Here is a 23,471-nt window from a genome sequence, read left to right as displayed (position 1 = left end):
TTCTGCTGTGTGGTTCGTAGAAGTGTCTCAGGTCAGTTCACTCATTTTCAGGGATGTTATTCTTTGATGTGCACCTTAAGAAATGGAAGCAGACTTCAGCTGGTATTTGTCTTTCACTCATTCATTGCTGCTAGGAATGTGATTGTTTGGAAGTGAGTTTACTGTCAAACATGTTTATTTGGAAACATACTGTACAGCTTCTTTCGTCACACTTTACTTGTGTTAGTTTTAAACTCCATATTATTTCGTCTTTTTTTTTTTAACCCTTGATCAATATAAAGACATCTTTCTAGTTCATCTTTAGTTTCATCTCTAGTTTCATCTTTCTTCGAGTTGGCAGGAATACCTCCGGGTCCTCTCTTATTCACTCTGCTAACGCATGATTGTGCACCTGTGTCTGACTCAAACCTCTTCATTAAGTTTGCAGATGACACAACCGTGGTGGGCCTTATCAGGAACGACGACGAATCCAACTACCGGAGCGAGGTGTGCCGCCTGGTCCAGTGGTGCGATGACAACAACCTTCGCCTGAACGTGGAGAAGACCAAGGAGATGGTGGTGGACTTCAGGAGACGACCTGTCCTGCATCCCCCGCTTCTCATCGCTGGTGCTGCAGTGGAGCAGGTCACCAGCACCAAGTTCCTGGGTGTTCACATTTCCCAGGACCTGACCTGGAACACCAACACCACGGCACTGGCCAAGAAAGCCCAGCAGCGCCTGTACTTCCTGCGGAAGCTGAAGAGAGCCGGAGTTCCGTCCCCCATCATGTGCACCTTCTACAGAGGCACGATTGGGAGCGTTCTGACCAGCTGCATCACAGTGTGGTTCGTCTCTTGTACCATCGCCTGCCGCAAGACCCTGCAGCGCGTGGTGAAGACTGCTGAGAAGATCATCGGGGTCCCTCTTCCATCCCTCCTGGACATCTACAAGGCTCGCCTCACTCGGAGAGCCCTGAGGATCGCAGGAGACCCCACCCACCCGTCGCACCGCCTCTTCACGCTGCTACCATCAGGGCGAAGGTTCCAGAGTCACCAGGCACGAACTAGCAGACTGAGAGACAGCTTCATCCACCAGGCTGTCATGATGCTGAACTCCCTTCCTACTCTGCCCCCGGGTCTGCACCAGGCACTTTTGGCTCCATCCACAGGGGCAGAGGATGTTGCCATGCTGCCATGAGCTAGGTGCTCCTCCCGGTGGTTGATGGACTGATGTGACGATTTTGTTGCATGTATCCTGCTGTCTGTGATCTTTATGTGGCGTCTGTGATCTTTATGTTCGTCTGTGATTGTATGTCGTGTCCAGGTCTGTGAGAACAGATATTTCATCCATGCTATATGTCTCGTACTGTAGCATATTTGACAATAAAGTTACCTTACCTTCCCATACTTCTCTGCTCTCTGTGACTTCAGTTTAGGACTGAAGAGTTGTCAAGTTGGTGCCATCAAAGCTTTATTTGAGAGTAAAGCAGGGCAGATGAGGATTGAGGACTGATCCTAACTGTGGTTATAAGCCCAGGTTTCTCGTCAAATATGGCAAATATAGTAAAGTAAAGTATAAGGCAGCCACCCCGTCAAAACACCTGAACGTGTGTCTGTTAAACACAGTAGTTATCTCCTTTAAAACGGCTCCAGGTAGTGGAACTCCCTAATGTTTCTTCCTGGAATGTGTCGCTGAGCACGGCGGATCCCTTTCTTCACCGTCGAGTTTGTGTTTCTCTTCAGTTAGCAAGTACAGTTGTGTCACATTCCGCCCTGAGGGATTTTGGAAAGAGCGACACACCTCCACGAGAGCTCCACCTTAAACACACACTCTCCACTGTTCCGTGTGTCTTGGCAGTGAACACCTCTGCTAACCATGTGAGACATTTTTCCCTGCTGCAGCAGGGGAGCCGCTCAAAACACATGAGCAGGCCTGATGAGTGACAGAATTCTAGGCTTAGGTTCTGTCATATATTATTCCCTTTACATTACAGTCCCTATGTGACTGGGCTCCTCCTCATGAAACATGAAAGCCTCCTCCGTGGCTTACAGTCCTATCGTGGGTGTTGATCAACAGAATTTTCTTTCCTCAGGTAGATTTTTAGTTTGAATTATTTTTTTGGCTGCAGGGGCAAATTCCAATTTCAATCTTAACTGGGTTCAGATGGGGTTGTAACCCTTCTTACCCTTTTTGAAGTGGGAAACAGTTAAACGCTTGCATAATAATGATAATGGACCAGATAAGAAAACCTCAGCTTGTTATAGCCAGTGGTACACCTCAATAAAAAACAACAACGTTTGTCAATCTTTTAGTGAACAAATCGGAAAGAAAACAAACTTTCACAGAGCTTTGGTGAATTCAACATAGCAATAGAACATAATTGTATAAGGAAAAATATATGGAAAATTACCAAAACAAAAGGCGCCAAAAAAAAGAAAAAAAAACCCTTGTTTCCCTCCCCAAAGTTTGTAACATTGGGGCCCATATACGAACAAATGTGCTTGGTCCTATCCCACCACTTGCCAAGTGGGAATGTGGTCGTCGACTCCAATCTTGTGGATGAATCTTCTTTTCCTCTGGTTCCTGTGGCTCGCCACCCAGTGCACACTGGGAATTCCTCACGTGGTGCAGTCTTGACACACTGCTGTCTCTGTGGTAGGATGGTAGGATGTCGATCCAACCCGACCTATCAGGAATCCTTTGATCCGAACTCCAAAAAAACCTGACCTAAGCAGGCCAGAAGATGTGCAAAATTTCAATTAACTTGTTACATTCTACAGTCTGTCAGTTTCAAACAACGCTGAATGTCAAATAATTCAGTTGTACAACAAAAGAAAATCCAAAAGTTAATTTACAGTGATGACACCATAAAATAGATTCAAATAAGTTTCACACATATATCAAATGACTGAGTAAATCATTCTAATAACATTATAAAACACACAGTTACATACAGTCCTCTCACTGCTCCAGATCAGCAAGAGAAACATCAACAAGTATACTTACTAACAACACTCATCAGTCATGCACGTCAACATATAACACAAGTTCACAAAACAACATTCACGGCACTCATTAAATCACTCGGTTCACACGGCGCACCTGCTATCACTCGTTCGCTTCACGGCAGGCTGGTTAGCATTTCTTTCAGATCGTGACTTCGAGCTAATGATTAGCATCACCACACCACTAAACTCAACCCCACCAATATCTGCCGACCGCGGAGTTGGTGGTCTCACTCACCGTTGAGTCAAGGTGTTAACCACTCAAGTCACTGCCTTTGGTGCGCTTCTAGAGGTGATTCCGCTGTAGAATCACTCCGATGGCAGGCGATTTCCTCGCAACCAGGTGGTAACTTTGTTGCGGTCCCGAGACTCGAGCGTGCTGTGCTGAACCGGAATATGAACCTGCAAACTCGCAATACTCTAGACGGGATTGGGTGATCAACCTGTCAATCAAATGACTATTTTTTCTTTAATAAACCCCTTTTTTTCCCCAAATAAAAAGAAATGAGAAAAATAAATATATGAAGAATTTAACAAAAAGCTCTCCAAAGTAGAATAGCAACAAGGAAAAAAAAGTAATAACTTCAACTTCCAATAAAAATCATAATTCATTTGTGTAATTGGTGCCGGGGCTACAAGATCACTTGGAGTTTGTTGGTGGTTGGGGTTGAATGCTGGCTACATCACCTTCACCTTCCTTCACCTTCTTCTGCCGCTTATCCGGGGTCGGGTCGCGGAGGCAGCATTCGGAGCAAGGAAGCCCAAACTTCCCGGTCCGCACAAACCTCCTCCAGCTCCTCCCGGGGGATCCCGAGGCGTTCCCAGGCCAGACCGGAGACATAATCTCTCCAGCGAGTCCTGGGTCTTCCCCGGGGTCTCCTCCCGGTAGGACATGCCCGGAACACCTCCCCAGGGAGGCGTCCAGGGGGCATCCGGATCAGATGCCCGAGCCACCTCAGCTGGTTCCTCTCGATGTGGAGGAGCAGCGGCTCCACCCCGAGCTCCTCCCGGATGACCGAGCTCCTCACCCTATCTCTAAGGGTGCGCCCAGCCACCCTGCGGAGGAAACTCATCTCAGCTGCTTGTATCCGCGATCTCATCCTTTCGGTCACTACCCAAAGCTCGTGACCATAGGTGAGGGTGGGAACGTAGATCGATCGGTAAATCGAGAGCTTCGTCTTGTGACTCAGCTCTCTCTTCACCACGACGGTCCGATACAGCGACCGCATCACTGCCGCCGCTGCACCAACCCGTCTATCAATCTCACGCTCCCTTTTTCCCTCACTCGAGAACAAGACCCCGAGATACTTAAACTCCGCCACTTGAGGCAAGACCTCTCCACCAACCTGGAGAGAGCAAACCACCGTGTTCCGGTCGAGAACCATGGCCTCAGACTTGGAGGTGCTGATCCTCATCCCGGCCGCTTCACACTCGGCTGCAAACCGACCCAGCGCATGCTGAAGGTCCCGGTCCGATGAGGCCAGCAGAACAACATCGTCCGCAAATAGCAGAGATGAAATTCTGTGGTTCCCGAACCGGATCCCCTCCGCCCCCTGGCTACGCCTAGAAATTCTGTCCATAAAAGTGATGAACAGAACCGGTGACAAAGGGCAGCCCTGGCGGAGACCAACATGCACCGGGAACAGGTCTGATTTCCTGCCGGCAATGCGAACCATGCTCCTGCTCCGGTCATACAAGGAGCGGACAGCCCCTAGCAGAGGGTCCCGCACCCCATATTCCCGGAGCACCCCCCACAGGACATCGCGAGGGACACGGTCGAACGCCTTCTCCAAATCCACAAAGCACATGTGGACTGGTTGGGCGAACTCCCATGAACCCTCGAGCACCCGGTGGAGGGTATAGAGCTGGTCCAGTGTTCCACGACCGGGACGAAAACCACACTGTTCCTCCTGGATCAGAGGTTCGACTATTGGCCGAAGTCTCCTCTCTAGTACCCTGGAATAGACTTTTCCAGGGAGGCTGAGGAGTGTGATCCCCCTATAGTTGGAACACACCCTCCGGTCCCCTTTCTTAAACAGGGGGACCACCACCCCGGTCTGCCAATCCAGAGGCACTGTCCTCGACTGCCACGCGATGTTGCAGAGACGTGTCAGCCACGACAGCCCTACGACATCCAGGGATTTCAGATACTCCGGACGGATCTCATCCACTCCCGGGGCCCTACCACCGAGGAGCTTACGAACAACCTCGGTGACTTCGGCCCGGGTGATGAGAGAGCCATCCGAGTCCTCAGTCCCCGCTTCCTGAGTGGAAGACGTGACGACGGGATTGAGGAGACCCTCGAAGTATTCTTTCCACCGCCCGACAACATCACCAGTCGAGGTCAGCAGTCTCCCACCCTCGCTGTAAACAGTACTGGTGAGGCACTGCTTCCCCCTTCTGAGTCGACGGACGGTTTGCCAGAACTTCTTCGAGGCCGACCAATAGTCCTCCTCCATGGCCTCTCCGAACTCCTCCCAGACCCGAGTTTTTGCCACCAAGACTGCACGGGAAGCGGCACGCCTGGCCTGCCGGTACACGTCAGCTGCCTCAGGAGTCCCACAGGCCATCAAGTCCCGATAGGACTCCTTCTTCAGCCTGACGGCATCCCTTACTTTCGGTGTCCACCACCGGGTTCGGGGATTGCCGCCGCGACAGGCACCGGAGACCTTGCGACCACAACTGCGTGCAGCCGCACTGACAATGGAGGAGGAGAACATGGACCACTCAGACTCCATGTCACCTACCTCCCTCGGGATCTGGGAGAAACTCTCCCGAAGGTGGGAGTTAAAGACCCCACTGACAGTGGGTTCCGCCAGGCGTTCCCAGCAGACCCTCACAATACGTTTGGGCCTGCCCGGTCTGACCGGCTTCCTCCCCTGCCAGCGGATCGCACTCACCACCAGGTGGTGATCGGTTGACAGCTCTGCCCCTCTCTTCACCCGAGTGTCCGAGACACGTGGCCGAAGGTCAGATGACACGATCACAAAGTCTATCATAGACCTCCGGCCAAGGGTGTCCTGGTGCCATGAGCACTTATGGACACCCTTGTGCTCAAACATGGTGTTCGTTATGGACAAACTGTGGGTGGCACAGAAGTCCAGTAATAGAACACCGCTCGGGTTCAGATCGGGTAGGCCGTTCTTCCCAATCACGCCCCTCCAGGTCTTGCTGTCATTGCCCACGTGGGCGTTGAAGTCTCCCAGTAGAACAATGGAGTCCCCGGTTGGGGCACTGTCGAGTACCCCTCCCAGTGACTCCAAGAAAGCCGGGTAGTCTACACTGCTGTTCGGCCCGTAAGCCGCAACCGCTGTGAGACACCTGTCCCCAACCCGTAGGCGTAGGGACGCGACCCTCTCGTTCACCGGGGTAAACCCCAACACGAAGCTGCAGAGCTGCGGGGCTATGAGCAAGCCTACGCCAGCCCGCCGCCTCTCCCCGCGGACAACTCCAGAAAAGTAGAGGGTCCAGCCTTTCTCAAGGAGTTGGGTTCCAGAGCCCAGGCTGTGCGTGGAGGAGAGCCCGACTATATCTAGCCGGTACCTCTCAACCTCCTGCACAAGCTCAGGCTCTTTCCCCCCCAGCGAAGTGACATTCCATGTCCCAAGAGCCAGAGAATGTCCACACGAACCAGGTCGTCGGGCCCCCCGGCCTCGACTGCTACCTAGTTCTCTATGCACCCGACCCCTATGACTCCCTCTGTGGGTGGTGGGTCCGCAGGAGGGACGGCCCATGTCGTTCGTTCGGGCTTGGCCCGGCCGGGCCCCATGGGCAGAGGCCCGGCCACCAGGCGCTCGCATTCGAGCCCCAACCCCAGGCCTGGCTCCAGGGTGGGGCCCCGGCTGCGCCATGCCGGGCGACGTCACGGTCCTTGATGTTTTTGGTTTTGTCATCGGGGCTTCTGAACTGCTCTTAGTCTGACCCGTCACCTAGGACCTGTTTGCCATGGGAGACCCTACCAGGAGCATAACGCCCCCGACAACATAGCTCCTAGGATCATTCAAGGTACACAAACTCCCCCACCACGATAAGGTTGCAGTTCCAGGGGCTACATGCTAAAGTTAAATGCTAGCAACTTTGAAGTTCTTTAAACAAAAATAATCAAAATGTTCATTGTTTTTTCATTTTTTTCTTCAACTGTTAGCGACATTGTTGGCGTCTGTCATCGTACTGCTACTGTTGATGATCTTGGCTGTAGTTAGCCGACATTTAGACAACATCAGTTATGCTCTCAAGACACTCAATATAGGTGCTCATGAGGTGTTACTTCAAGACAGGTGTCATGTTATATTTTACCCAACATTGTTGCAATACATTTGAATTTATGGTGAATGTCCTAACCTGTGCCTATGCAGCAGTGAGGCCATACATGTGAATGATAAATCTCTCCAGCTTGTTCTCGGTCTGCCCCGTGGCTTCCTCCCAATTGCACACGCCCGGACACCTCACGACAGAGGTAACCTGACTAGACAAATATGACTCCAGCTACCTGCCTGGGGAGAAGCATGGTATCTGATGTGTCAGTTTTTGGGGGGGGCATGAACCAAATTTACAGACTGAAACTAAGCAATTGAAAATTTTGTTCAACTCTGACCCAAATCACCGTTCAAGTGTGAAGGTCCGCACCGGTACTTAGCATGAACTGAGATTATTTTTGGTCAGAGACTAGAGTTTTTAGTATGGCAACCTTACGTGTTTTCAACACAAGAGTCACCGCTCTAAGGTGCAGAACCCTCTCCTGTCAGTCAGTGGTCTGTAAATTTGCCTTTGGTGGAGGCAGGTGAGCATGTGGCCTGTGAGAGGATCAGTTCTGTTGCTGAGAGAAGAGTGTTGTCCAGCCGAGGTCACTCTCTTTACAAGCCAGGAGCAAGAATAGACATCAGAGAATATAAAGTGAACTTGAAGCAAACTGTATTTTCTTTGTCTCTTTGATGTTGAGTGCTAGTTCAGCACATCAGTCCCTGCTAATAATCAATAATCTGGACAAACACACTCAAGAATGTAGTTGCTAATTTGCTATTTTTGATACAGCAATATTCACTTTAAAATTACATTTCTGGTATTGAAATGTTTTTTTTTTTTTTATGTTTCAGCTCTTGCACTTGATAATTAACAACAACATTCCTGTTTTAGTGAGTCTTTTCAGAAGGCCACCCAGCATGTTGGGTGCAGAGACTCTGGAGCACTCTGGTGGAGAGACAAGACTGTGACTTTAAGTTATTGAGACTAATACTATAAGGTCAGATCGAGACTTTTATCAGTTGATTCAGGTAATGCGGGTTGTTCTTTTGATTGGGAGAACCAAAATGCAAAGAGTTCTTAGCAATGAATTACGGAACGGATACCAAGAAGAAACCAATGGTGTTTCTTTTAAAGCTCTGACGGAATGGTCCAGAGCAAGAGCTGAAATTTTGTTTGTCAAAATCAAGTTGATGATCAGGTTTTAAACCAAGCTTCTCAAGGTCAGAATGAAGATGAGGTGTTCAGGCTGAAACAAACTGAACTCTATCGAGATTAAAACCTCGTGACCAAGAACTTGAGGAGCCCCAGATTTCCAGGGGCCTAGCTAAAGAGTTAGATGAAAAAGTTTATAACATAAGTCAGTGCCCAAAACTACACCTCAGTCATGCACCAACTGAAAGAAAGTCACCAGGATTTTTCAGGTCCTAACTAAGTTGGGTCCAGAGCTCTAGGAGTGGTTCCCTGAGTTGACAGTTTCTATCACATGCCTAACTTAATTTGTTTAAACTAATAATAATAATCAGTATAAACATTTTATTTAATGAATGTTTTTGATGTTACATTGTTTTCTTTGGAGAGTCCAATTGTACCAGGCCTAACATTGTTGTTGAAGGGACTATGTTTTCCAGATCGAACAATGAATAACTGGAAACAAGTGATTTTGTTGTGAGGAACCGAACCATCTGCCTTAGTCATTTACGGTTGTAGTAGGGAGAATCTTTTGATGCAAGTGTGAAGCAGAGAATGAGTCACTTCTGTCACTTTAGGAATTTGTTAAATTATCATGTTTGTTCGGTTGCCATGGAGGCGTGTGATTCAGGAGTGGTCCGAGGAACGGGCTGAGTCCAGACTCTGTAACCAGAAGTGGGTTTATAAATATCTATTGACGGAGGAGTGTGGGAGGGTCTCACCGTCTATGATGATGCTTTCATCATTTTCTGCTCAACTATAAAGCACACAGCAACAAGTGGAGCTTGTTCAACGGACTGGACAGACCTTAGCCTGAGGGCATGATGGTGCAGCTCCTAGCACACCAAACTGGCATACATGACTAGCCACCGCCACACAAACTGCCTCCTCCTCTAACTGTTACACCGATGTGCAAGGTACTTTTCCTACTGCGATATTTCCCACATATGCAGCTGCAATGAAGCTCAAAAGACAGTCAAGCAAAGCAGGTGATGGGAACTGACCAGCACAATTGCTGGCATTGCTTTGTTTTTACTATTAAATTTCGGTCTCACGGTCTTGTGCCCAAGCTGGCCTCCAGCTAGCTCTCCTGCCAGCTGTGATGATCAGTGGAAGAACCGGTTCTCTATCGCTTGTTAATCCCCAACCTTTTCATAAGAATAAAAATCTGAAAACGTGCCATGAGATGAAATGGCAGTCCACTGTAACCAGCCTGTCCAACCAATAGCCCCCGAGCATGTGATATAATTGAAACATTTAGTCATGTTTAGTCATATTGTTAGTGGCCTTTCAATATCACCACCCATGCAAGGCTCATAATTTTTTTGGGCCCCATTTGTGATTGAGTTTCATACTTGCTCGATCACCAAAGTGAAAGTACAACCTGAGTCACAGAACAGGATTAACATCTATTTGTGTTATTCATCTGCACTCTTCTATTTGTTGTTTTGACTGGTACAACCCTGTGCTTGTGAGTTCCAGAGCATTCCATTACAAAAAAATTACAAAAGTGAAAAGAATACCAACATCCAAATTCTTTTTTGTTTTTAATTCTTGCTAAATCACCAAAAGGTTAAATAACTTTAAGAAACCCCCATCTGCTTTAGAGCTGAGATTTGGCATCACTCCAACTATCATTTGAGCATGCGCCGTCATCCCAAATGTAAACGGTGTGGACATTGTCAATGGCTGTTGACTGGATGAGTTGAAAGTCAAAAGACTGCTGGTTCATGGGTGAATTCACCACAGGTGACTTAACCACACCTCTGAGTTTGGGTGTGGCACTTGTTGGCTCAGACAGTCCATCTCTGTGAACAATGTGTTGACATAATCCACCTTTAATGCTGCAGACTACAACTGTGCGCCCCAAACAAATGAATACTCTGACAAAGATCCAGTGATATAAAAACTACAGACACACTCGCGCTGGTGAAAACAGGAAATTATGGTTGTGGTTTGAGTCATTTTTGAGTCAAATTCATGAAGGTCATTAAATATTTCAAAAGGGAAGTTGTGTGTGATCTATTCGTCATTGCTTGGTTTCACTGCTGAAGTTTGTAGCCACGGAGACTGTAAACACACCACCTGTTTTTAAATGCATTCCACTCCCAGTGAGCAGTATGGATAACTTGGAATGCTGCCGGTTTGGATGTGTCGAGATAAAACTATTGTCTGGAGTTTTCTTCCTAAAAAGGAGAGGATATCAGCGCCGGCTTTCTGAGGATTCAAGCGCATTTAATGATCTTTACTTGACGAATGAGAAGCAGTCTACTAAAAGTGCGAGTAGTATGTACAAAACAATTGGTGTTACTTCAATCTCAACCCTTAAATATGTGTAAATATGACTGGATTCATCATTGGAATCTAAACAAACTCCTTCCTTCTATCAGCATGCTTTTTCATTTGGGAGTGGTGTGGTAGTAAGGAGGGTGTTACTCTGGTTGTGTGTCTTAAATGTAGCTGATCTTTTTTGGAATTGCGGTTGTGGGTCTGGGCCTGGACATTTTTTATATTTGTGATTTTTTTTTCTGTTTTTTTGTGATTTATTTATTTCAATAATAAAAAACAAAAACAAAATTATAAATAAATGTAATTATATATATACATTATTATATAAATTATATTTTATGGTTGTTACCACACAGACTTTCTTTTTTTTGTGCTATTTTTCCTGCAGCTATTGAGTCTCACGTACTTGCATCATACTCAAATTTTAAATGTCGATCAAGTCACAAAATGGCCGCCATACTGGAAGGTGTTTTAAATAGGAAGGGCTGGTGACTATTTGTTCTGCAAGCCTGTTACAAAGTCTCACAATGAGGAACAGATGTGTAAAGCCTGTAAATATGTGAGATGGCGCTGTCTTGTGCTGTTTATTGCTATGAAAATAACAACATACTTGGTTTGGGGGCTCCAAAACTTGGTTCAAAATGGAGAGTGAGCTTGGCAGGTCTCTCTGTCTTTATGTTAGTTTATAGAGTTTCCACGAGCCTTCGGCCGGAGTGACTCACTCGCTCGTGTTTGGGAGGAAAATCACTTAAAGATGGTGGGACTCTGCTGAGTCTTCTCCCTCTAGCGAAGTGGGCAAAGTTGGTGCACTCCATCTCCCATTTCCATTCCATCTGGTTTGTTATGTAAGTCATTTCCAGCTCTGGAGGCCCGTCCAGCTCAGATGGGATGTTTGGAGTTCTGCTGCAGAATCTTGAAGAGTCTTGTTGATATTCCACCTGAGCATTTACCAACGTACTACTGTGTACTACTATCAAGTAACATACAAGCTTTGACCTCCTCCCTTCCTGCCTACTGTTGACATCTCACTGGCGTTGTTGAAGACAAGGTTCCTCGGTAGAAAATGTGATGGTACTGAACAAGGAGTTGTTTTTTTTGGGATGAATAGTAGTGATGAGGTGTCATGAAACAGCGTCCATGTTTCCTAGTCCACTAGATGGCACTCTCTCCTCTAAATATTGTCAGCTGTGATTTATTTCAAATAAACCTGTTCTCTGAAAATGATGTTTCAGAGGTTGTGTATTTTATGTTTTACGTCTCTCCAGTGCAACATTTAACGGAACAGAGCATCAACTCTTCCTCTTTGTGCTTTTGATTTGATGGTCCTTGTTTCCTATGTCTGCTGCCAGCCTATTGTGGTGTTGCGTGAGAGCAACACCCGTCCCACAACCACCGCCTGGTGCTCCTCCAAGCAACAAATCCTTTCTCCTCTTTACAGCCCGAACATGCAAAACTTGTCTCTGTCTCATTGACTCCACATGGAGTTCTGTCTAACGTCGGCTTCCCTCTCAGGTTTCTACTTGTGGAGCACTCATGGTGGCTGTGTGCAGCTGTGAGGAGGTTTTGGGAAAAGCTGCTAGAACAATCTGTTTCTCTGGGAACAGATGCAGGGGGCAGGGCACCGGAGAGTTTTCTCGTTAGAGCAAATTATAATTAAACTTTCTCAGCAGCAGGTCACACATCCACACTGTTAAATCTGGAATAATTGGGATCTGCTACTCGCAGCTATTTCTGTTATGTTAAGTGATCGTGCGATAGTGGAGCTGAGCTTTGCAAGATGTGCTCTTTAGTACCTGCGTGTGGGAGAGTTTTCCCAACTGCATGTTAACAGCCAAAGAACTAGTTAGTTCAAGCATTTTATCAAAGGAACCACTTCTCTAGTCTCGTGGTTCTACCTAAATATTAGTTATTCATAGTAATGTTCATCACGTAGCTGCTATTCCTGATGGTTAGTTTTGAGGTCATGAGAGGACGTCTTTCCCGACTTAGCTCATCCGTGCCTCTGCAGCCTGAGTCACTGTCAGTCCCTAAAGAATTGTGCTACAGTTTTAATGCTGTGATAAAAGATCAATTATAATTTATGTTCAGCCTCTAATATAGTTTGCATACACTTAAAATGTACAGTAAAACAAGAAATAAAATTACATTTTTTCATGAAAAATAATCCTGTCGTGGCTGTGACCTGCTACGGTTCAGTCATATTTGACCCTCTCAGCTCAGGTGGATGTGATGACTTGTGAATGAGCATGAATTACGTTTTATGTTTTGGAGCCCAGCCAGCACATTCCTCCTCCCTCTATCTCTCCGACGCTCTACTGCCCTCCTCACTTCCTCCCGGTTATGTCTGGTACACCTTCACCCGGCCGTCTTTTTAAAGCAATATCGGCAAGGTTATTTGATAGAATCATTTTCTTGAACGAAAACAGTCTTTAATTTCATGGAAACTTCTTAGTTCTTAACTTTCTGCAAGTTAAGGAACTAAGAAATATACATGTATTTATTTATTTGATTTCAATTTGAAATCGAAAGTGATTTACACCAACTTTTGGACATAACTTTTCCGTACTCATTCTGCTCTTGCTCACCACCCTGCACTGACTTCAGTCACCTCTATCACTGCAAAACTATAATCTTTTAAAATGGATTCATCTGTGCTTGGATAAGAGCCTTTCGTTTGTATTTTCTCATTTGATCCCAAATTATTTCACAATATTGACACCAGAAGCCTCTGCAATATTGCTTCTAATTGTGACATGCAGACTTCAATTCTTCAAATACTGTCTCTCCAAAACAAACACAGTCCGTGGACGGCGACCACACACCGTCTCTGCCACAAACACTGACACCCTGTGACACCCTAGTGTCCCTGACACTATTTCTTACTTAAGGCCACTCATGTTTTCTCTTTCTCTCGTGCTCACTTAAAGGCACTTTTCAAAGACCAAACACAGGGTTTCTCTCACTGACACACTCTCCATCCTCCAGCCTGTCTCCTCTCCCCAGGTACTATCTAAACAGAGTGCAGTGATATTTACACTGAAGCTTCGATGACCCGCTCATGATGAAGGGCTGGATCAGCGTCTGGTGGCAGCTCTTGGTGAATGTGATGATGTCATTGGAACCAACACTTGATGTATTTGAAGCAAGAGCACTCCTCTTTAAACATGCATAAACACACCCACACATGTGTGGACCATGTGCTTGACTTACTGTTATTATTCTCTTCATTTGTTTACCACACACATGTCAGCACTCTGGCAGAGTCACCGCAGACAATAAGTTTTACCTTCAAAAATGTTAATTTTAACTGGAAAAATTGAGCAAAATTTAAATGGATCAATCAAGTTTTTGTCTGACGTAGCAGGTATGATCCGTAACTTCTTTCAGTGCTCTTTTGTAAAAAGGTGCCAAATCGTCTCCATGATGCTGAAAGGACCATCAGTACTTTCCATGAATTAACTGAATTAGCATGGACCATTAGTCCCGCAATCCATCATCTGGAGACAAACAAGTGTGTGTACAACCCATCTAAACAAAAAGATCTGTTGTTGCAGCTTATATTCAATGTTCATGTTCATTCATTTTTGGTACATTTGTATGACTTTAGGTGAAAGATGTTGCTACCCAGTGGTGGGCATATCTTGTGTTTTACGTCAAAGAATGTTGAGAATTTGTAGTTTTTATAGTGTATTGCACAAATCTGCACTTATCACTCTAGGGTGTGTGGCTGGCTCGTAAATAGTAACTCTAGAGGGTCTTAAACAAAACTGTTATTTTATTCTCGCAGAGGAATGCTGATTTTAGATCTGCTGGTTTTAAGATCTGCTGTGAAATGTCAGAGGTCATAGTTTGTGCTCTCCTGTTTGTATAACATAACTGATCAGCACCTTTGTCAGATCGGAGAGATATCAGAGGTCGTTTCTTCCTCCAGAGTTGTATACTTGCACACGATCATAGCCTGCTTTCACACTCAAGTGGCAGGTGTTTTTAACCACAGGTCATAATCTATGAGTACTACATTGTTTACTCTAGATATTTTCTGATTTATATATATTTTTTGCTTTGCATTTTAGCTGTGCTTTAAAAGAAAACGTACACTTCTGCTGCACATTTCTTGATGATACACAGCCTGATGTTCATTGCTTAGTATTTATTTTTTAAATGTATTAAGACACTAAAAGGAAAACAATTTCATTAAAATATGTCTGAAAGTCCTGAAGGTAGTGTACAGTATAGAATTTGCCATGAGAAATCCGAGCTGACATGCCTGAAATCACTCATCCTCACTGTGAGTATCTTAACTTTTAGAGCAGTCTGTTCATCTTTAATTGATGTTGATCACTACTCAAAATGAACATGACTTCCTGACCAAATAAATCCGATTAAACCATGTGTAGGTTGGTTGTGAAGTCATCTCTGACGTGGCAAAGTTACTTCCAAATGACTGTTTACTGTAGTGTCATAGACTTGAGCTAGCCATGCAATATGCTGTATATGAAAATATGAACTTCACTTTCCTTCTTTTCTCTATGCTCCTAAAATATGGAGTGATTTCCAGTATGGTTTGTTACATGTGAGAGAAATGAAGGAGACCACTATATGTCAAACCTGTATGATTGATGGCCCCCGGAAGTAATAAAACCCTCCCCTTCCGGAAGTAATAAACCCCACCCCTTTTTATATCAAAAAGAAATTAAAATAATTACCCTCCCCATTTTTATATCAGCAGGAAATTAAAATAATAACCCTCCCCCTTGTTTTTGACAGGAAGGAAAATAATGAAGGTCCAAGGGGTAGCTTCACCCTTGTGTGATGCAGGGGTGGGGGTCAGCTACATCCTCACAGACGCAAGGGTCAGGCAGGGTCAGCGGGAGGGTGGGTGTGTGATGAGACACCGGGAGGATTACCTTAGGGGTGTGGGTAAAAAAAAAAGGGGTAAAACAAAAAGAAAGAAATACTTTTAGTTTTCAGCATTAGTCAATGTTTGAACTGTTTCTGCATTGTAGGCTAAATAATCAAAACACGTTAGTAGCTACAATATTATTTCGGGTTTAAACATTTTAGAAGTTATTTAACATCTTATGAAGAAGTTTTTCATTCTTGAAATATTTCTTAAAGATAAAACAGTAGAAAGAAAACACTTTTTAGTCTTCACTAATAGTTCAAACGACACAGCTTCCCAACTCATGCACCATTTTTTCAAAATGCGTTTAAACAGATAATTTGTACTTGTTTGAGAAATACTTTTAGTTTTCAGAATAGAACAAAAGAAAGAAATACTTTTAGTTTTCAGAAAATAAGGTTGAGTGAACATGGATAAAACAAAAAAGAAAGAAATACTTTAGTTTTCAGCATTAGTTCAAATGACACAGCTATTCAACTCATATGAGTTTCTGTTGAATCAGTCTATTTAATTTTACACCCTGTGTGAGTTTGAAACGATGCATTTTTAGAGTCTGTGATAACCAGTTAATTTGCTGCGGAGACGCGAGTTCTTTCCTGGACGGTTGAATCTTCAAAAGAGACAGTCTGAAGGCGGACCTCATTGTCTTCAGACAACATTGTTTAGGCTGTAGGAAATACACTTCTGTACCTTCCACGTGTTCGTTTTCTCGTGAGAATGACAACCAAAAACACCCCAACTTAAAATCCAAAAGAATTTACACCCTGACAGAGGCGTCTAATTACCCTAACAGAGCTCTGGGCCTGCAACTACACTTGGCTTTGCCTCAGCTCCGATGGTGTAGAGTGACAAAGGCTATCTCAGGCCCTGACCCCTTTTATTACACATTTCAGTTCATTTTGGAGGTGCAGTCTCCACTGATTGATCCCGGTCTTCTTACGGTCCAGGTCGTCATGGGTCAAATTCCAGATCTTGTGCCGTCTCCACCACATCTGGAAACACCTTTAGAATATTTATACATCTGTCTTTAATTGGCGACAATGGCAGAGCGGATGACCCAAGCCATTCTTTTTTTGGCATCCTGCTTCTGTCACCATGTCCGTTCTCCATCTGATTATTTGTTTTACGTCGCCGCGGTTCATACCTCTGAGCTACCTAGCAGACATTGATCCTGGTCTTCTTACGGTCCAGGTTGTCATGGGTCAAATTCCAGATCTTGTGCTGTCTCCACCACATCTGGAAACACCTTTAGAATATTTATGCATCTGTCTTTAATTGGCGACAATGGCAGAGTGGGTGACCCGATCCAAATCAACAAAGACGTCACCGAGGACCTACCCACACGGACGGAGTATTTAGGTGACCCGATTCAGACCACATTTTACATCAGTTCCGGGGTAACCTTCGCTATTGACCAGACCTTCCAGAACTTCATCCTCCTTTCCAAAAGGACTCCAGACTACCCATGGATGCCTCTTCCTCTGCACGTCGTAGGTGAATATTTATCTGTCTATCTATCCATCTATCTATATCTATACAGTATACATATAAGTATATACATATATGTGTATCTATGTATTTACATTTACATATATAAGTATAATAAAAACGTTACGCCATGTTTATCACGTACCATGTCTCTTTTCATTGACAGACGTCGTCACTCATCTGTGTGACGTTCATTTAACGCAGAGTGATACTGGTAAAAATATTGAATTATTTTATAATTCGTTGTTAATATCTCTATTATGTGTTACAACAGCCACACTTCTATTTTTCAGATATTATCACCTCCACGAATAACTTCCCGGAGACGCTGATTGGCGCTGAGGAGCTTGAGCGGTTAATGCGTGTAACTTTTGAAGACGGAGATGCCCGTGCGGATCTGTCGGCTGTGAATCCGAGAGCGAGTCTTCAAGACAGCGGCACCGAGGCTCAGAACACGCCGTGTATTATAATAATCGACAGCGAGGACGAGTTCGTCCGGGGCCGAGTACAGGAAATCGAGCGAAGGGGAGTAACCAACGCTCTCTGAGCCGTAAGCGACGGTATGATTCGGCACGGAAGACAGGACCGGCGCGAGTCATTGGTGAGAAGGAGACAGCGATTCTAATCATAATTACGATAACTAGGTAAAGAATTGCGGTATTTATTAAGTGTATATACATGCGTATGTGTGTGTGTGCGTGTGTGTGTGTGTGTGTGTGTGTGTGTGTGTGTGTGTGTGTGTGTGTGCATGAAAAGATCACCCGGAAATCAGACACGACCGGGAAGTCATCCGGATCCTGTGGATGCTGATCATTCATTGAACGGGTCGCTCCAACTGTTCAACGGTGAGAGCAAAACATTCAGTTCAATAAAAAAAAAAGTATTTTAACCACAGTCTGTCGATGTATTTTATATTTAACTACCTATGTTTTTTGTTTTATTCAACGCCTGTGCGTATGAAAACGACGATCAGTCAGAGGTCGAAGGAGTAGGGCACCCGCTCGTTGATTCTTTAACTCACCAGACGCCTCAGCTGATAGGAGGTGGGAAAAAACATTTTGGAGTGATAGTTTACGTTTCACTGCTGTATTTATTTATTTATTTTTTCACATGAAAACAGATACAAAGACAACGAGCACGCCACACCTTCTACCTGTCGCTTCAACACCAACACCAACACCAACGTTTGGTAAGATACGAATCTCAATTTTTTTCAACACATCTCTACCGTTCAGTATCAGTTGAATGGTTGTATGTTCGCTATTGTGTGTGTGTGTGTGTGTGTGTGTGTGTGTGCGTACGTGCGTGCGTGTGTGTGTGTGCGTGTGTGTGTGTTTTATCTGTAATGCGGTTTGTCTATGTTCCGGCTATGTGCTTTTAGACGGTGTCATTTTACTACTTAAGGTGTTTGAGTAACTGTTGCTGCTAAGCGTCATTGTGATTTTACAACTATGCTTTAACGACGGCGGCCACTAGAGGTCGTGATTTTACTAATTGTAATGTGCTTTAACGACGGCGGCCACTAGAGTTCGTGATTTTACTAACTGTAATGTGCTTTAACGTCGGCGGCCACTAGAGGTCGTGATTTTACTAATTGTAATGTGGTTTAACGACGGCGGCCGCTAGAGGTCGTGATTTTACTAATTGTAATGTGCTTTAACGACGGCGGCCACTAGAGGTCGTGATTTTACTAACTGCAATGTGCTTTAACGACGGCGGCCGTTAGAGGTCGTGATTTTACTAATTGTAATGTGCTTTAACGACGGCGGCCACTAGCGGTCGTGATTTTACTAACTGTAATGTGCTTTAACGACGGCGTCCACTAGAGGTCGTGATTTTACTAACTGTAATGTGGTTTAACGACGGCGGCCGCTAGAGGTCGTGATTTTACTAATTGTAATGTGCTTTAACGACGGCGGCCACTAGAGGTCGTGATTTTACTAACTGTAATGTGGTTTAACGACGGCGGCCACTAGAGGTCGTGATTTTACTAACTGTAATGTGGTTTAACGACGGCGTCCACTAGAGGTCGGGATTTTACTAACTGTAATGTGCTTTAACGACGGCGGCCGCTAGAGGACGTGATTTTACTAATTGTAATGTGCTTTAAAGACGGCAGCCACTAGAGGTCGTGATTTCACTAACTGTAATGTGCTTTAACGACGGCGGCCACTAGAGGTCGTGATTTTACTAATTGTAATGTGCTTTAACGACGGCGGCCACTAGAGGTCGTGATTTTACTAACTGTAATGTGCTTTAACGACGGCGGCCACTAGAGGTCGTGATTTTACTAACTGTAACGTGGTTTAACGACGGCGGCCGCTAGAGGTCGTGATTTTACTAATTGTAATGTGCTTTAACGACGGCGGCCGCTAGAGGTCGTGATTTTACTAACTGTAATGTGGTTTAATGACGGCGTCCACTAGAGGTCGGGATTTTACTTATTGTAATGTGGTTTAATGACAGTATACACTAGTGATTTACTATTTGTTTTTACGCTTTAAATGTTGATCCTTAGTAGATCCCTACATTTATTTATTAATTTATTTATTATTTTATTTTATTATTATTATTTATTTATTTATTTTTTTTTATTTTTTTAAATTTTTTATTTTATTTTATTTTTTTACTGCTCTTCACTATTTGCTTCTGTTGTGATGATGGTTCTGCCCATGAGTATCGATATGGATGCTACAAGTGTTGTTGTCTTATTATAGCCATCGCTAGAAAAAAACACGGCTCTACACCGGTTATATGATTACGTAATTTTGTTTTTCCGCAGGTCGTATTTTTTCATATTGTACTAGGGTTATTTTCATACTACTCTGTTTATATTAATATCATATTAACTGCTATCCGAGGTCTTGCTTCTAGATTGTATTTACATTTGTATTGTTGTCGGTATTCTGTTTCAGCTCTCCCCTCTGGGTCTTGGCCTTTGTGGGAGACATCGACGCCGGTTTCCTCAGTACCTCTGGATCTACTATCCGGACCGTTCCCTGCTGAAGACTCGACGTCGGCATCTGGGCTATCCGCACCTCCACAGCCACCGTCGCCGACACCATCAGCACCGCCAGCAACCACAGACAAGCCGCGGACATCGCCCCGGATACCAACATCGACTTGCGCCGCATCACCCCCTGACCAAACCCCGCCTCTACCCCCAGCCCCGGAGCGCTCTGTCGCAGCTACCCAAGACAGACCCCCCTCTCCAGCGTCGCCGACCCTATTAGCATTCTATGATGCAACGGCTGTAAAACAACAGCTTGAATGCAGAGTACGTACGCTTGAACGACGTCTTCATCAGAGTGAAATACAGAGTCGTCGTCTAGCCCGGCAAGCACGTCAAGCACGTAGATACCGTCGTTTGGTGAGAAATCTACGTGAAGGTAAGATTAACAACTATTTCAATGAGTAATCAGCTGGGGTGCATATGTCTTATATATTATTACCGTTGTTACAGAACTCATCGTTAAGGACGTCACAAATAAAGCTCTGGTGTCTGAAGTTCTGAGGCTCCTAAAACGTCAAGGATCTGGTGGTAACAGACGTCGTGGACTGATCTGACTGAAGTTCAACCACAGTAAGGTCCATTTGGAGCCTCATTATTTAAAAGCAGTGCTGGGTGATTGGGGTTTGAGGTTGCTGTTGCACCGCGGGTGATTGTGTTTTGAGATTGTTGTTACACCACAGGGTTTGTGTTTTGAGGTCGCTGTTACACCGCGGGTGATTGTGTTTTGAGATTGTTGTTACACCACGGGGTTTGTGTTATGAGACTGTTGTTTTGTTTATTAAATTTTTTAAATTATTATTTTATAACCAGCACACGACACCACACCTCATTGACCAGAGTGCCTCGTCAACACGTATGTTTCTGTCTGACTTGTTTGACGACATGTCTGAGGAGGATGTAGTGCAGGTCTATGATCCGTGTATAAACGAAAACATGGAGTCAATTTTTTTCGGTGAGAGAGAGGGTAACCGAATTTTAAATATGGTTCCTGCATCATCCCGCGAGGGTAGGGCCGATACCTCTTTAGACAACGAGGATTGGTTAGAAAGGTTTGTTGATAATCTGCAGACGACTGATTCAGGGACACCTGCTCTTGACCCTCTGGTAGATGTGTCTGACTCTAACTGTAGCGATGACAATGTTGATGATGACGGTGATTCGGTTCAGGAAGGATGTTGTGTTGGAGGTACCGGTATTGAATCCGAAGTCATAGAGCCTTTTAACACCGATAGGATAAGAAGGGTGCTAACACGACCTGTTGTACCGGACACTCCTGATTTAGCTACTTTCTACAGAGGTTTGATGCAACAGGTCAGGGAGTTGGCTGATGAAGCGCAGAGACTGGCAGATCGAGAGGATGTGGTTCAGCTTGAAGTGGTAGGCGAAGATGTTCAAGAACACGTTAATGTTGTGGTTGAAGGCGACGGCGGGAATATCTACCCTGCTTTTGAGGACCTCCTTAGCAACACAGTGCAATCTGACAGAGTCATCGCTATGGGTAAGAGAATTGAATTAACGGTCCAAATTGTACATAACCCTTGAGGAGGCGCTAAACGCAAGCTCGAGAAGACGCTGGATGCCGAAATTATTGGTAAAAAAAGTGTAGTTGGTGGTGACGGAACCGAGCAGCTTTGCTTCGCAATCAGCCTTTCTTGTCTCCTTAATCCTAACCGTGCGTATCAAGATTGTGTTGAGTTGGGGAGGGAATTACAAAACAAAGCTGGTTTAGATTCTCAAACACCTATCACGTTCGCAGATATACCACTGTTTGAACGGATAGTGAGGCGTAAAATTGTTGTGTTTCATAAAACGACAGCAAACCAGCCATTAGCGCATTATGCCACCGGTTTTGCTGATGGTTCGGAGCCCTTATACTTGTTTCTACTTCAGGGACACTATTATGGGGTGAAGAACCCAAAAGGTTTTTTAGGAACACGTTACTTTTGTGTCAGCTGTCATAAGGGGTATGAAGATAAATCAAAACACATATGCAAAGGTCACTGTAGCGTTTGTCACGATCCTGTTTGCCCTACAGAGGTCCCAGACCCTGTAACTTGTGACGACTGTCGCAGGGCTTGTAGAACACCTTCCTGCGTTGCGAGACACAAAGAGATCGGCGCTAACGGCTCGAGTCTCTGCCAGAGATACAAAAAATGTGAAAAATGCGGAAGGTGCCGGTATATCCCGTTAAAACCGGGTAAACCCAACCATTGCTGCGTTGTGCTTAAATGTAACATCTGCGGTGTAAAATTATCGTCGACTAACGAGGTCCATCAGTGCTACATTCAAACCGTCGCCAGGAAGACTGAGCATCCTGATCTGGTTTTTTATGATTTTGAAACGTTTACAGACGACCAAGGTAGACATGTCCCTTTTTTAGTGTGTGTAAAGACGCAGAGAGGTGAAGAACGGGTGTTTTATGGTCTCGACTGTGTTAGAGCGTTTCTTTTATATTTCAGAAAGAACCGGTTTAGAGGCTGTGTTTTTGTTGCGCATAACGCCAGGGGTTTTGACAGCGTCATTGTCTTGAGAGGTATGCTTGATGAAGGGTTAATACCTAAGAGGATAATCATGACTGGTAGTAAGATACTTTGTCTTGAGGATCCTCACTACAAGCTAAAATTCATCGACTCTCTCTCATTCCTAACCATGCGACTCAGCTCCATGCCTAAAGCTCTCGGTTTCACCGACCAATGCAAGGGTTTTTTTCCACACAAGTTTAGCTCAAAAGATCATCTGCATTACATAGGGACCTATCCTCCTCCCTCAGACTATGGCGTTGAGGACATGTCAGACCCTGAACAGAGAGATTTTTACAGCTGGTATGAATCTGTGTGTAGGAATTCTTTCAATTTCAGGAGTGAAGCTATTCACTATTGCAAAAACGATGTTGACATTCTGGCCAGAGGATGCATGATATTTAGAGAGGAGTTTTTTAAAGAAACAGGTGTTGATGCGCTCTCATCCGTAACAATCGCCTCTGCGTGTATGTCTGTTTTCAGGACCAACTTTTTAAAACGAGACACATTAGCCATACCCTGTCCCAACAATTATATAACAAGCGGTAACAAGAGGTTCTCAGATGCTTCCATCCAGTGGTTGCAATGGGAATCACACAGACAGGGCATTTTCATACATCATGCCTTGAACCATGGGGAGATGGTGTTTGGCCAGTGTTTTGTTGACGGTTATGCTGAAGTTGACGGTGTTAAGCAGGTCTGGGAGTTTTACGGCTGTTTCTTCCACGGCTGTCCTTCATGTGTTGACCCTCAAGCCGTCTGCCCATTAAGAGGTAGACCATATGGCGAATTCTACTCTGCTATGATGGAGAGAGAGCAGACGTTAAAGTCTAATCACGAGGTGC

The 23,471-nt window shown here is 44.9% G+C and overlaps 1 long non-coding RNA gene and 1 pseudogene across 1 annotated transcript; both read left to right on the top strand.

Annotated features, from left to right (window-relative positions):
• LOC128767069 (lamin-A-like) overlaps positions 1-23,471 on the top strand; it is a 43,286-nt pseudogene that overhangs the window by 321 nt on the left and 19,494 nt on the right.
• On the top strand, positions 18,056-20,195 carry LOC128767789 (uncharacterized). The gene is made up of 3 exons (XR_008416154.1): positions 18,056-18,137; positions 18,215-18,283; positions 20,010-20,195. It is a non-coding gene; the product is annotated as an uncharacterized LOC128767789 (long non-coding RNA).

The sequence above is a fragment of the Synchiropus splendidus genome, chromosome 11, assembly GCF_027744825.2.
Source record: "Synchiropus splendidus isolate RoL2022-P1 chromosome 11, RoL_Sspl_1.0, whole genome shotgun sequence".
Taxonomy (NCBI): Eukaryota; Metazoa; Chordata; class Actinopteri; order Syngnathiformes; family Callionymidae; genus Synchiropus; species Synchiropus splendidus.
This window is presented reverse-complemented; position numbering and strand designations above follow the sequence as displayed.